This window comes from Thermobia domestica, chromosome 9, assembly GCF_964235325.1.
Source record: "Thermobia domestica chromosome 9, izTheDome1.hap1.1, whole genome shotgun sequence".
NCBI classification, from domain to species: Eukaryota; Metazoa; Arthropoda; class Insecta; order Zygentoma; family Lepismatidae; genus Thermobia; species Thermobia domestica.
Window position 1 is genome coordinate 216,532,803 of NC_137462.1, and position 16,620 is coordinate 216,549,422.

Here is a 16,620-nt window from a genome sequence, read left to right on the forward strand (position 1 = left end):
ACATAAGCAGGCATTCATTAATTTATATTAATATAATAATTAATAAAACTAATAAGCGGGTGATTGATGACTCAGTGGTAGAGTTTTCATCTATGGTATTCTAACCCAGGACATGTGGGTTTTCGATGGCTAATTTTGTGTTCGAAAATTTTCCCGGTGGAAGGCCTACCTTTCTTATATTTGTTCCATCATCACTCATTAACGAATTTAGTTTATCAAAACTCTATAGCCATATATTCATTCTGTCCGTCAGTGAAGCAAACAGTCTCAAGAACTATCTGATGGATTACCAATCAATTTTGGCCATGATGTACAGAGTCAATAGTTAAGAATCGAGTTCCCTGATGAATGTAATATTCAAACCGGAAGCGGTACAAATCAACCATTTCCGGTTTTAACGTTAATCATTATATAGTAAATATGGTAATAGATAGCGAGAAGCGGTTTCCAGTAATCGACATATATATAACATTCATGTAGATAGAATGTTACCCAATTTGTGCATCTGCTGAAAATAATGAGCTTAGGTATTTAGAGAGCATTTTCCGCTTTAGAAAATGTGTGCTTGGTAAAGAATGTAGAGAATTAGCTGAGTCAGGCATGTAGCTAGAATATGGTAATAGGAAGGGGAGGGGGTCTGTCACGAAATACTGTGGTTATTTACCAGGGGCTCAATCATTCTAAACTATTTTATTGGCAACATATATTGGTTCGTTTAGCCAAGATTTCTAAATGGGGGGATGATATGAAATACTGTGGTTACACACCAGAGGCTCGATCAATCTAAATATTTTACTGACAACATACCCATATTGATTGGTTAGGACAATAAAATGAGGATATATTAGTAAGTATTTTAATTAGAAGCTATGAAGAAATCTCGAGTAAAAGAATATAAAAAAGTATTGAAAAAGATATAGTTTTCCGAGGTCATTCGAACGGTGTCGAGAATTTTGCGTCTGGGAAATTTGCGCCCTACCTCAAGAACAGGGAAAATTGCGCCTGCGATGTACCTCCACCGGGAAGTTGAGCCCTGCGAAATAAAAGAACCTATTGGAGCTTACGCATTTGCTCGGAGGGGCTGACATTACAGCATAAACAATCCTCCCCCACAACCATGCCATTTGTGATTTATTTTCATTGTGGCTATATAAGGGGAGAATAAACTTCAATATAAGCCAAAAGAACACAACGGATCAAAGCAATCACTGCTTCTTCCAGAGATGATTTTGGGGGAACACTGGCCTCCCCAGAGCTCTCAGAGTGCCCCCTCGGAGGAGATCAAAATAATACGTCTATAATATAATAATAAATAGAATAGTACCAGCAGTGACCCCCCTCCGGAATACTAAGTGTGCCCCCCGGAACATTTTTTTCTGAAAGAACAACTGAACGCAATTGTGTGTTTGAATTCCAGCAAGTAAACACTGTACATAGTTTTCTTGATAATATTACTGAACTGATTTTACATTCACTTTACATTTTCTTTTCTATATTTTGTGTCCTGAAAAGCCAAACAACTCGCAAGGATTGTGAACAGAGATATCTGGGTAGAGCCAAACAACCTTTTGTAGATTAAATTATACTCTTTGATTATATTAATAATTATATATCAGTCATTTATACTTTTTTGTAAATTTTGTAGTATAATGAAAAATTGTATTTGTATGGATTGCCCTTTAGTGAACTAAAATTGTATTTTTTTCATTTGTTCGGAATATTATAACGGATGGAGTAACTCACTGAGACGATGATAGGCAAGCCTAGTTCAAGTGTGAGTGGAAGTTACTTTACACAATACAAAAATAAGTTGAATTGTAGGGCGCTAACATCCCAGTGCAAATATATAGCCGGCGCATTTTCCCCTCTTTTTGGGGTAGGGCGCAAACATCCCAGTGCAAATATATTGCGAGCGCATTTTTTCCTATTTTTGTGGTAGGGCGCAAATTTCCTGGGCGCAAAATTCTCTCGTCAAGGAAAATATAATGTCCGTGAAGTTGACAAGCCACTTATGTCAGACTCCAATTTCGACTTTAAACGTCGCTAGTGCTACGTTAGTGTTCGATAGTGACGCAAATCGTTAGTACTCCACAGATAACGTGTGCTTTTTAAATAATGGATATAGGTCTTCTAACTGCATGCCAACACGCCCCTTCTAAGAATCATCTCAAAAATGAGGTTAACCGTTAGAGCAAGTAAGTGCTCATTAGAGCCATTAACATTAATGCCTCCATCGTACGGCCCTATGAGTAATGATAATAGCACGCTCTTTGCTAGTCTCAATGCGTCCCTATATTCTCGCGAACATTCTGACGTGCCCAAGTTAGTTACTTTTTTTTTTTTTTTTTTTTTGCAACTATTGTTTATCTGTTATTGTTTATTGCTAGTCTGCAGAGTAGTCCTTACATTAATATGCCATTGTCCTTGATAATCATTGCGTATTTACAAGCAGTTTGTTGTTACTGTTAGAAGATATCAAAAAACAACAGATAAAATCTACTACTTAACGGTTCACATTTTTCTTTTACAGTACATAAACGATTGATAATAATAATAATAATAATATTATTATTATTATTATTATTATTATTATTATTATTATTATTATTATTATTAATAATAATAATAATAATAATAATAATAATAATAATAATAATAATAATAATAATAATAAGACTATTCCAGCATAAAAGTTATCAATTGCATCCCACTGGCAACAAGAGACGCATATTTTAACTTCACAAAAATTAGTTTCTCACGATTTTCTGGAAAACTACGTATGATAACATCTTCATTATGTCAAGTTGTTTATCTCAGTGTGATATATGTCTTACCTCTGGACAATATCACAGTAAAACAAAAATTAAATATTAGAAGTACATCGTACTTTTGGACTACATCTCATTAACCATGGGAAGATTGAGTAGTGTATACTTTAGGATGTAAGTTTCAGCTTAATTTGCATCATACATTCTTAGGATTACAAAAAGGAAATTTGTTCGTTTGCGTTTGAACAAAATTCTTAGGATTACAAAAAGAAAAAATAATTTTTCCGAATTCCGGAATTTTTCCGAATTCCGGATTTTTTCCGAATTCCGGATTTTTTCCGAATTCCGGATTTTTTCCGAAATCCGGATTTTTTTCCGAAATCCGGAATTTTTCCGAATTCCGGATTTTTTCCGAAATCCGGATTTTTTCTAAATTCCGGATTTTTTCCGAATTCCGGATTTTTTCCGAAATCCGGAATTTTTCCGAAATCCGGATTTTTTTCGAAATCCGGAATTTTTCCGAAATCCGGATTTTTTCTAAATTCCGGATTTTTTCCGAATTCCGGATTTTTTCCGAAATCCGGAATTTTTCCAAATTCCGGAATTTTTCCGAAATCCGGATTTTTTCTAAATTCCGGAATTTTTCCGAATTCCGGAATTTTTCCGAAATCCGGAATTTTTCCGAAATCCGGATTTTTTCTAAATTCCGGAATTTTTCCGAATTCCGGATTTTTTCCGAAATCCGGAATTTTTCCGAATTCCGGAATTTTCCGATTTTACTTTCCGGATTCCGGAAAGTAAAAATTCCGGAATTGGCCATCCCTACTTTGAACAATGGAAGGCACGTATGCAGCGGTATATAGATAGAGGAGGGGAGTATATTGAAGGAGATAACAGTCAATTGTAACTTTCTTTGCAATACATCACATTTATGACACCAGTCTCGTTATTTAATTGCCACACCTCGTATTCTAGTTAAAACATTTGAATCACCTTTACTTCCCTTAGCATTTTCATTTTTAAACATCCTTTGTTATTCATTGCTCTCGTAATAAAAGTAGTTTTCTGTCCAAGTATCATGTTTCTAGATATATTAACATAGCCTGAATTGTCAATGAATCGTTTTCATTCTTCCATATAATCGTATATTTTGATCCTTCTTCTTCAACAAATGTAACTTTCAAAAACGTTGGAATAAATTTTTAATTAAGAGTTTATATAACGAATTTCACACATCCAACTTAAATTCTTGCATTAAGCATTTTTTGAAGGAAAAATGGGAAATCTTAATATTATAGAAGTCCGTCTCTTATCCTAAATTTTCTCATACGCTGAAATACGTATTTAATTTTTATTTGAGTTCATATATCGATTTTTACATCACACACAAGCAAATCCCTGCAATGGGCACTTTCTGAAAGAATAAATTGAATTTTTTGACGTTATTAGATCGACCTTAGGTTTTTCCTTAGGAGCAGAATTTTCGGAAACTGAAATATATTTTCATTTATTTTTATGTAAGTTTATATACTGAATATCACATCTTCAACTTAAACGAACCCTCATATTGAACATTTTATGAAAAATGTAAGGGAAATTTAGATCTTGTAGAATCGAACCCAGTTTTCCCTTTTAGGAGCAGAATTCTCGAAAACACTGAAATATATGTTCCCTTAATTTTACGTAAGATTTTATATACCGAGTTTTTAATCGCCAATTTAAGCTAATTCCCTTAGACATAAATAAAGGAAAATCAATATTATTTATCCCTCCTTCCCCTTCCCCGTATTAGCTGAATTTTCCATCTTCTTCCTCAGTTTATACTTTTAAAAAACTCATCACGGAAACTGCATGAAACGTGAATCTTTTGATAGCTGGGGTTAGCTTTTAACTTTCCTTTTCAGCGCCGAGGCTGTATGAAACAGAAAGAGCGATCTATTAAACAAATACTAATAAATTAATTGTAATGAAGCAAATAGTATAAAACAATAAATAAATTGTTGTTTAATGTGAAACCCAATCTACTAATCGGGGTTATATCCGCGACAAATATTTCTACCAGGAATCAAAAGTGGGCATACACGCGCAGAAAGTTCGCGCGTTAGCCAGGGACCAGTTAATTTATTCACATGAACTTATTGTTTGATGTAGAATCTAAACAACATGTGTTCTCGCAGAGAATCAAATCCATGATTTCCGTGGCATAAGCGATGAAGCTGATCGTTCAACTAATTAACCAAGTTCCTTTCCAAGATATTGTGTCCTTATTAAACAGCCTTTTTCAGTCCTGTATGGAATTTTATCAATAAGCAAATTATAATAGAAATGACCAATCACAGCTAGACCATATCAGAGTCCTTGAGTCGTAATTTACTTATACCCAATCTTTGAAATTCATAACTCATTTCGTTTAATATCAAGTTTTCGATGCTTTGTTTAAGCGATTTAGAAGCCAGTAAGTTGATTCAACTTTAGCGTTCCTTGCAGAAGTGAGGCTATATAAAACGTGGGCCTACAGACCCAAACCACATGAACTCCCGCCGGGAATCAAACCCGTTTCTCTTGCAACAAAAACGCCCACACTAACCGCTTAGCCACAAGGGAGCTCACATTTTATTACCTAAATAAATGTATACTTGAAAATGTCGAATTTTTCCACTCATATTGAAAGCTTCCACTTTGCATTAATACATACAGGTTGCGAAAAGAAACCTACTTCAGTCTTGTGAAAACCACTAAAATTATCAGTTAAACCGGACATTTTTTTAAAAAGAAAATCTAGATATTAGCCTATCAAATAAGAAATGGATTTTTGCTGGTCGCGATTTCTCACATCAAGGTCAAATCGAAGGCCAAATATTTAAAATCTCTCAATTCAAATTTCAAGCTTGTGCTTCTACTTCCCCCTAAAGCTGTACTCATCACGACTTTTTTTCTCCAAATATCGATTCAGTGATGGGCACGGAAAGTCAACACTTAAAAATTACTTTACTGTTAGGTTGAAGATGAGTTGATTCACTACGGGCTACGTTATTCAAATAAAGTAAAACATTACACTGAAGTTTTTCAGACAACATTAATTGCGTGGACAGCAAACTGTACAGCGAAAAGATGGAAAAATGAAGGGTTAACTTAAAAAAAAAAAAAAAAAAAACCGCTCCAGTTGAAATGCTTATACAGACACGGACAATGACACGGAGAACCAGTCGTATTAGCAAATGCTGAAACAAATCTTGAATTATTCGCTTATTCACCTAAAAATCACCTTCATTAACATGTCTGCTCACTAGGAGCGTATCCCCCAGAGTGTACGTTAACATATACTTACGAGAGAATACCTATATCTCAGATTTTGAGTACAGTTTCAAAAGTTCATTTCTGTAAACTGTAAAAGCAGTGATTACTATGCTAATGATCACAAATTAAATGCAACTTTTGAGTTGCATACACACAACCTACTAGGGAATGAAGACCATGCGCTAACAAAGAGTACACTGGAAAATGAAATAACATGTTATAACAAAAATTAAAATAAGATGATAATCGATACAAATATAGAGGATGAATATGACATATCCGAACTTCGCCAAGTATAGTAGAAGAGGCTATTTGTTTACTTCTTCTTGGCCAACCGCTAAGAACATTTATAAATCTATATGTGGCTTTGTTATACGCAATAAGTACAATAAAATTCACACACGATGACGAACTGAAGGGTACGAAGGTACAGTTGCAAGTAACAACCGTAGTCATAATAATATAGTTCTACTAAACAACGTTGAAAATAGTGAGTAATTAGGTGGTAAGTAGAAATGACCAAAACTGAACAGTTTACATCGATCATTTCGAAATATAGCTAGAAGATTAAATTTACAAGAAATAACAAAAATCAGTGAAATTTGGTGTTATACTAAGCATAGTTTGAGGGGGAAAGCGAGCATCCCCGGTGGGGATACTTCAGCTGACTTCATTGGGGGGGAACAAAATGTGATTGAGGGGGAAAATCCCCCTCATCCCCCCCGGTAATTCGCACCCTGTGCTGAAACACAAGTTTCTTGAATAATTCCGTGGTATTTCTACTTGAAATATAAATTTTCAATTTCTTTCTCGACAGAATCTGAAATATATTAAAAACTTTAATCCTTGAGGAACACCCGTAAATTTCATGTCTCAAGGTTATAATATTGTCTTTACAAACGATTAAGTTAGCGATAAATCCAGGGAGTTGCCCACTGAACCACACGGTTGTTTTGTTTAAAACAAATGATTACCGGTAAGAGGCATCATCACGAAATTTAAATGCCGCTAATTTTACAGTAATTGTGTGAAATTACTGTAGATAAAAGATAAAAGATAGATAGATAAAAGATAATCGAAATGTGGAACAAGAGCGCGCTAGACATTATTTTACATGAGGTACCGTTATCACAAGTCACCTAGTAGCTTTCTGTTTGCAGCCATTTAGAAGCACGAAAATAAATATCGATTTTCTAAATGGCTGGAAATCAAAAGCAGATAAGTGAGTCGTGATAACTGTATCTCATGTAAAATAATATTGTCTAGCGAGGTCTTGTACGCGTATCTTCTATTTACTTGATGGTGGCGGGAAAGAGAGGGAGGGGGCGAAGGAGACTACAATTAATGATATAAAAACAGAAAGATCATACGCGAAGACGAAGAAATTAGCGGAGAACCGTGGAGCATGGAAGCTTCTCAGCTGCGGCAAGTGACCTGCCAATAAGGGCAGAATACCTATGATGATGATTTACTTGAAGATACCACATAATTACTGTAAAATTAGCGGTATTTTAATTTCCTCGTGATGGGACCTTTTAAAACTTGTTTTAAACAATTGATTTTGTTTAAAACAAATTTTATATACGTTTTAAACATTTTGTTTTAAACACGTGTATTTTTTAGGCTTGTTTTAAACATACGTTTATTTTTATTTTATTTTTGTAAAAAAAAATCTCCACAGAAAGAATTGTCAAAAAGTGCTCCCCATTCAGATGACTTATTTTCTTCCCGTGTGAATGTTTTGATTTCTCGTGGCTGCAGCAGGTCAATGTGGTGATCCACAATTTATTTTCTCTCTCTTTTCCCTTGTTTTTAGCATGTATTGTATTGTTTAAATGCTTGTCAGTTAACTTGAAAGAAAGTGTCACAGTCGAAGAATTAACTACTTTTAGAACTGAAATTTAAAAAAAAATAAAATAAAATAAAATAAAATAAAATAAAAGAATTGTCTTGGAAACGTATTTGTGTTGTATTCAGAAAACGAACAAAGGACTTTTTGCTAAATTATGGTTCTGAAATTAAAATATCGCAGGCATTCGTTGATACAGTACATGTTGGTTCTCAGTCTCCTTACAACTTGGAATCGTTTAACATGAATTTTACCGAAAGAAAAAAGGCCATCATTTGCAGCAAATTTATTAAAGTAACTCAAACTCCATCAGATAAGAAAACGACCATACGAGCTCGTTGCAAAACGTGGAAGAAATAAATGATTTAGTTCAAAGAATGAAGAATCATTATGAAAAATCCAATGCTGTGAAAAAAAAAAAAAAATCTGGAAACCCAAACAGATGGTAGAAGTGTTGATCTGAAAATTGCTTCTGGTAATTCTAACGTCAGTGATTTGGTTGAGATGCAAGCGGGAATTTCAGGTAAGAATTAATTTTGTAGCGTCAATTACTTTTCCTTTATGTTAAGAAGATTTTATTTCGTCACCTTCCCCACCTCCATTCTAAATTTTCTTTAAAACCTGGCAGTCATCCTGCTTAACTATCCTTTAGTGCGTGATACTTATTGTCACATCATTGCCGAACGTCAGTGAGGCTCCTGGGACGACCTGATCTACATTTGTTTGTCTGTATATATGTCTGTACCACGCTATAGGGTGCAATTTTCGTCATTTTAACATTAAATTTTGAGGGTAGAGGGATGAGACTTTCAGAAATTGTTGTATAGATTTTGACTGCGATCCGTCGTAAAATTTCAAAATTAGTGATTCGGATCCCACTTTAAACAATAAGCCTTGTCTCATATAGCCTTGCTACTGATGCAAAACTGCAATCAATCAAACCAAACATTAATTTTATGCATTTCGAACAAACCTGGGTTGCAAGATAAATTTGGCTCCAACTTAGTTTTTTTTTTCTTTCTTTCTTATCTTTTTAGATACGGGGTGTTCAGAGCACAAAGGATCAAAGTCCATTTTCAAAGAGGTTCAGTTTTGCTCAGCAAACGTAGTATCTTCATAGCCAAGTGTCCGAAATAAATGAAACAAAAACCACTTGAAAGGGTGTGGTGTGGGCTAGAGTTTCATAAAACAACCTCTAGACAAGGACGTTTCTGGAACGGGAGAACAGGAGGGCTAATTTCTCCCTCCCTGCTCTTAAATTTAAGATATTAACATTATTTTGTGTACGTTGCAGCGTGGGAAAGATTAACAAGTACTCAGTGATGCATAATTACGTTAAATAAATGCTGAGTGTGTCAAAAAGAATACACCGACGAAAAACATATTTTCGCAACCACGAATCCGAAACGAAAGAAAGAAAAACTATGTGGCAAGGTGCAATCGAGAGTTTTATATGATTGGCGCTAGAGAGGGGCGTCCGTTTAGAGATCATCCGCCCCTTATCCTGAATTTCAAATGTTGAGAGCAGTAATGCAAATTTAGAAATCTTTTGTTGAGCAGATTTGAACAGATTTTGATCAGTTATAAGCCACTTCCATTGACCGTAAGGAACTATAGACTTATATTGCTTTTTGTACTTTTTTGGCCCAAGGATTTCAAATGTGGCTCTACTAGAATTTCGAGCCTGCTTAAAATTCTGAAAATTGGACCTAAGCAACTTTCCAGGTTTGATAATCTGTATTTCCTCCGTATTTATTCGGTGTAAGGGCCGCAAACTTGTTCTGTTGGACTTTGCTTATCAAAAGGTTTCTAAAACTACCTCAGTGACCCCAAAGTCTGAAATTCAGGGTAGGGTTGGGGGCGGATACCCTTTTCCGCCAACTGTAGCTTACGTCTAGCGGTTGTCATATGCCCATTCACATGGTTTTAGTTCCATTTATTTCGGACTCTTGACTGCGAAGATATGATGTTTTGAAATAGAACTCCTTTACTGAGCAAAACTGAATCTTATTGAAAATGGACTTGGATCCATTGTGCTCTGAATGCCCCAAATATTACTATTCTTCAACACAATTATTGACTTGAAAAACAACCAATGCATAGGCAGTGTTGGGTAAGTTACTTGTAAAAATGTAACGCGTTACAAGTTACTTTACTTTTTCTTAAAATGTAACGCGTTAGTAACGCGTTACTTGCCTCGAAAAAGTAACTGTTACTTTACTTCAAAAGTAACGCGTTACTTTTAGGTCCGAAACTTGGAATATGTGAAAAAAATCTTATTACTTCAGTTTTCTGTACTGCTATTACTACCGCTATTATTATTATTATTATTATTATTATTATTATTATTATTATTATTATTATTATTATTATTATTATTATTATTATTATTATTATTATTATTATTGCACGTTCTGAATCGATTTATGTAAATGCAAGGACAAACTTTTTTTTGACAACTATATGAACATTTTAATGTAATGTAACATTGACTAAAATGCCATACTGCGTTACTCGTAGGAATGGGCACGAGTGAATTCGAGCAAGTTTTCTTTGAAACTCGATTCGACTAGAAACAGACATTTTTGAGCTCGACCCGAGAACTCGGCTTGAAAAATTTCCTCCAACTCGACTCGAATTCGGGTCGAGTTTCGAGTCGATCAAATCTGGTGTATAGTTTCGAGTACTCTCTTCAAGTATATTACATAGACAATATAATTATTATCAATGGTACTACTACAACTTCTGTTTCTTCTTCTTCTTCTTCTTCTTCTTATTATTATTATTATTATTATTATTATTATTATTATTATTATTATTATTATTATTATTATTATTATTATTATCACAACACTGTACAAACATGAAAGATAGGCGATTTATATATGAATACTAAAAAAGTAGTTGATTGCCAATCTGTGTAGTCGTGAAGTCTAGGAGTAAAGGACATTGTTCACGAGCTTCTGAATTTGGATTGAGGGTCTAGGTTGAGTATTCGGGCTCGAGCCAAACATTGTTAAAAGTTATAGGCACTGGCCAAATATCTTCAAAACTGCTCGGCGCGGGTTTAGAATTGTCAACGACGAGCAGATCGGCTCACAGCTCATTCACTACCGACAAAAACCGAGAAGTGAGCTGAGCCAACAGCTCACCCAACCGAATCGGCTAGAACCCTTCGCTCGGTTGACTTGAACGGAGTAGATGGCTCATCCCAACCAAGCCAGCTCGAGCCGATGGTTCACCGAGCCGAGTTAAGCCGAACCGAGCCGAGCTTGTTATAAAAAATATCTTGTAGTCTCGCTATCGAGACGAGACGAGATGCGGGCAGTGTCCCCTCTCGTGAGTAACACTAAAAGTATTCCATATTAATGCTTAGCTTACATTTCTCATGGCTTTCGCTTTCCAGTGTAATCAGACCATGATTTCAAAACTAGTTAAAACGAGCGAGCCATTTATCAAACTCGACTCGACTCGAAACTCGACGCCAAAAACAGTGAATCAGCTCGGAACTCGACTCAAGAATATTACTTTTGTCTCGACTGGAAACTCGACTTAGATTCGAGTCGAGTTTTAGCTTGACTCGTGCCCATCCCTATGCGTTAGAAAAAGTGGTTGCTTATTATTATTCTGCTAAACTAATTATATAATAATAATAATGTTGCTATGTAAAATTAAAAATACAGAATATAGAGAAACATTACACTACAACTGACAAAATGAGAACACATGAACTGGGGGTGAATCAAAATTTGCCAGTAACTCTAAAATCGATACATGCTTTTTAAAACTAGTTGTTCCAAACTCTATAATCAACGGGACTTTAGGATATGCAAACTGATCTAAAAGAACCCTAATATTACATACCATCAACATTACATCAATAAAGTAGGTCTGCTCATCAGAACACAGTTTATTCATATTAACCCCTTACTATATGTCGTTAATTGTGGCACCCTAGTTGTTGATAAATATTTCCCGCCGGGGCACCACTTTACTTTTAAATTCTGTTCACCAGTGGCGTATTTACGATTTTGTTTCGGGGGGGGGTTGCCTGAAAATGTGAAAATTCTGCAAGATATTTCATATACTTTACTATAGTAAGTAAGATTTAGAAGGGGCTTAATCCTGGAAGACCCTCTAAATACGCCACTGCTGTTCACCACATCTTCAGCTTTTAAGAAAAAGTATTCTTTCAAATGTTCGAACGATAAAATATTTTCGTTTTCCATCTTCATGAAAACAACACCAATCAAAGTAAAATAGACTACCAGTACCATTGCACTCGTAGTTCACTCACTGAATGTATTGATTTGGAGCTGTCAAAATCTAAGAAAATCTTCCAGGTGCTTGCAATCAGTACACGTGATTTCCCTGAGGCTGTCCTCATCTTCCAAAAACAGCAAGTGACACTATATTTTGTTATGTAAATAAACAAATCAAATTGTATCTATGAATGTATTTGCAAGCCTACCAACACAAAGTTCGTAAGGCGAAACGGGAAAATGCACATCGAGATTTCCCGTTCCGCCTTACATTAAGATGAAAAGTGATAACAGGTTTTACATTCAAATTTCATTGCTAGAGGTCATAAGGCGAAACGGGAAAAGGCGAACAGTGCAGGAATTGTCGGTCACTGACATCGTTCATGCTCCATTGTTCCATTCTGAGAAATTCACTTAGGGTCTACAGAAAAGAAACATTTGTTTCCGAAAAATATATATACCGGTATATATATATATATATATATATATATATATATATATATATATATATATATATATATATATATATATATATATATATTGTAGTTATTCATCCGAAATGTAACGCGAAAAAAGTAACGCAAACTAGATACGTTACTTGAAAATTTGTAACGCGTTACCGTTACAGTTACTTTGGAAAAAATGTAACGCGTTATTAGGAAACGTTACTTAAAAAGTAACGCGTTACTTGCGTTACGTTACTTCCCAAGACTGTGCATAGGCTTGCAGAAAATATTATAAAGTTACCACATGAAGTGGGCTTCAAACATTACTTTTCGAAAATTTATTATTTTAAAATAATTTTATTGGCATCAGTGTCCCGGAATAGCAATCAAATTTTCAAGTAAAATTTCACCCGTCTCCAGGTGACCAATTAAGTGAAAATTATGCGCACGTCTGTACAATTGCGATCACAATACAATTATTTGAGCCAAAAGCCGCCATGTTTAATCCAGTGATCATTCGAAAGTCATTTTGCAAACCATTGGTGCTACACAAATGAAACTAGGAAAAACAAAGTGTTATCAGGAATAGCTTACGGAAATAGAAAGTCAGCATTTTGAATCCGATATGGACACTCAAAAGTCATTTCTAAAACCGCTGGTGCTACAAAAACGAAAATGGGTATATTAAGCAGTGTTGGGCAAAATCAATTTAAATCAATTGCAATTGATCAATCAATTGAAAGTAATTGCAATTGATTTCAATTGATTTTGCTCGTAATAAGTGCAAGAAATGAAAAGTTCCGAAAAACGACACAAAGTGGCACTACAGGTATATGGCTGCACATGCGCAACAGTTCCATTTGCGTTCCATTGGTCTGTCATAAATGATACATGAGTTATGTGCAACTTGAGCAATACCAAGCTCTCATCTGCAGCAATACCAAGGTCGCATCTCCGACGTGGATGACCAAGCTGGGAGTCAAATTTGCCCGTGCTGTTTGTAATAAATGTTTATACCAGCGTTTCTGAAACTGTGGTACGCGTACCTCCAGGAGTACTCGGAGGTTTTCGAGGCAGCACGCGAACTGCTAATGAGAATTGGAAAGAATTCGGTCCGATATCCATGACGACACTGCAGAAACACGTAGGAATGTTATACTTCTGTGTATAATCCATCAGTTACTATGTGATGTATTACTTTTTGAAACTTGCAATATTCATGATTTTTGCCACCAAAATTAGCTTCATACAAATTGTATTAATATTTACATGGTTACCAACTCGAATGATTATTTCACTTTTCATCCAACTTATAACCTTCCTCTATTACCCTTCCTCTCTCTGTCTCTCCTTTGGCGATCTTTGTAGCGTCCACTGACCTGACGATTAGATATTACTAGAGAACCGTTTCTAGAACTACGACTGGCCTGTTAATTCACCAGTCAAAGCATCTACTATGGCCTATCTATCAGAAAGAGCATATCAGAGGAGTAGTTTACACTTGTAGGTAGTTAATTATTCTTGCTACTAAAAGAAACCTTATTCTCAAAGAAACAAAAACATACATTACATTGCAAAGACCAATGACACAAATGTAGAGAATATTTTACACATTTCATAGTGTAAAACTAACAAAACTTGAAACAGGCCGGCAACTTCCGCAACTCTGCCCGGTTTCCTGACAACACACGCCGTATCGATTAAATATTAATGTTCACTCTCTTGCACAAAAGTGTTCCTCCCGGTTTCCACACATCCTAGCCATAGAAATACAAGCGAAAAACGCAAATATACTTTCGCTCCGTTGACACCCTCGTGGTCTGGAGACCTTAGGTTGACAAAACCAGAGCACCACACAATATGACGTCACTAAATGTGATAGTAAGTTGAGCAGTGTTTGCAACTGATTTGGTGCCAACTTATTAATTTTATACTAGAATAACAGACCGGTAAAGAAACTATGTTAAAAAATGATTATCTATTAATGAAATAATATACTTAAAGAGATATTTGTATACTTGTATGAAAACATAGTATCTCCACACGCGAAATTTGATGCTGTACTCCGCGAAAGATTTGTTGCCACCAAAGATTTGGAGATTCACAATATATAATTGACATAAAAATTAATGATAGGCCTACATCATATTAGTATGTGACAGGCCCGTGTCCAGGTGGGACGGGCCCGCTCTAAATTTTTACTGGACCCTAAAACTTTTCACTGTAGGCTTGCAAGTGAACTATAATATGATGATTAACTATAATACGTTTCGATTGGGACCCTCTAACTTCTATCGGGCTCCCCCTACATTTTTGGGCTGGCTACCGGCTTGTGTATGTGATAAGTGACAGGACCGTAACTTGAGAAGGGAGGGGGCAACTGCTTCCCCAGGAAAGCTCCCCGCCGTTCGAAGGGGCCCATTTTAAGACAAAATTTTCTTACTCCATATACGATATGAACATGAAGTTAGAAACGAAGCATCGAACAGGTCCACTATATTATATAAACAAAACAACACACAAAAGGTAATAAAACAAAAATGAGTCGTGGGCCCATTTCAGTTAAAATAAGTCTACTATTAGGGACCCTAGAAATAATGTTTATTCGTATGGTTTTGATATTTGTCAATAATGTCCCCTTAATCCATTTCTCATGTATGGAACGGGACCAGAGGTATAACTAACGACCCCGCAGACCTTGCCGTGCGGAGGGCCCACAGGCTCCGGGGGGGCATAAAGAGTAAGAGAAAGATGGAAAGAGGAAGCCCAAGAATTAGAAATTCAACTTTTTCTAGGAGCACCAAATACGCTTATTAATGCTTACCCCCCTCCCTTCCCAAGAAAAAATCTAAGTTACGGCGCTGGATAAGTGGATGCAGGTATAGAATACATAAACACAAAAACTGTAATTTTATAATTAAAATGAATGACTGCGTGTGAAAAAGGACTGTACTACTAATTTTTAAAAAATATATAACGTTTACTGTATGTAGAAAACGATGGTGCTGTCCTATTTTATGAGTTTGAATTTGCAAAATTTATGAAAGAAGTATGTAATATATTTCTCTGGTTCTCTAGGATTACGGGGGACCAAACCTTAGTAAAAAACAGAATGTTAATAGGTGGAATGAGTTCAAGTTGCAGAAAGATAATTGATATTGATATGCAAGTAATTTGTGAACTGAGTAGCCTGGAAATGCCGTGTGCGGAATGGAAAACTTTGCAATTACTATTTGCTATTAATTGTAATGGACCAATACAACGTGCATTGCGGCGCTCTAACCCGACCTCGCTTGCTAACGCTCGCTCGTCAATACTGATTTATTTATTTATTGATATAAGTCATGGCCATTACCGGCATCTATGGCCTTAAGCACGTCACGTTAGAGGGATGACACCCTCGGCGAGCGCACAATCACGGTACAGGGAGGGATATAAGAAACGGATAAGGAAATTAGCGGCCTGGGGCCTGTAAATTAGATACCATCCCGGCATTTACTTGGTGTGAAAGGAAATCCTAGGAAAAACCTCATTTAGAATAGCTGGCCTGAAAAAGCTGTTACACCTTTTCGACCGACTGACCCTGCCGGAAATCGAGCCCAGGACCAAAGGCGAGAGCATTAGCGACTATTCAAGTTCATCAATACTGTCTGAAACTCTTTAGTCAGTGGTATGTTTTGCTTAAGGTAGATTAACCTCACAAATATTTAAGAAAACAGCAATGATTTTCAACAAAAAATGCTTTCTCCCCGTAATCCGACATATGGCTAGTTTTCAAAGCACACACTGAGAAAAAATTGTAGGTAACGTACTTAAAAAGGTAGATTACATGCGTAATTCTTGTAGTGTTTGGACTTAACGTACAACAGACGTATAACTGAAAACGCATATTTTATAATACTTTCCGTATAAGTGTTCCATCTATTCATATGAAACAATGAAACAATATAGGCGGTCAGGATCTCACATACAAATGGACGTATATAACATATAGCTGA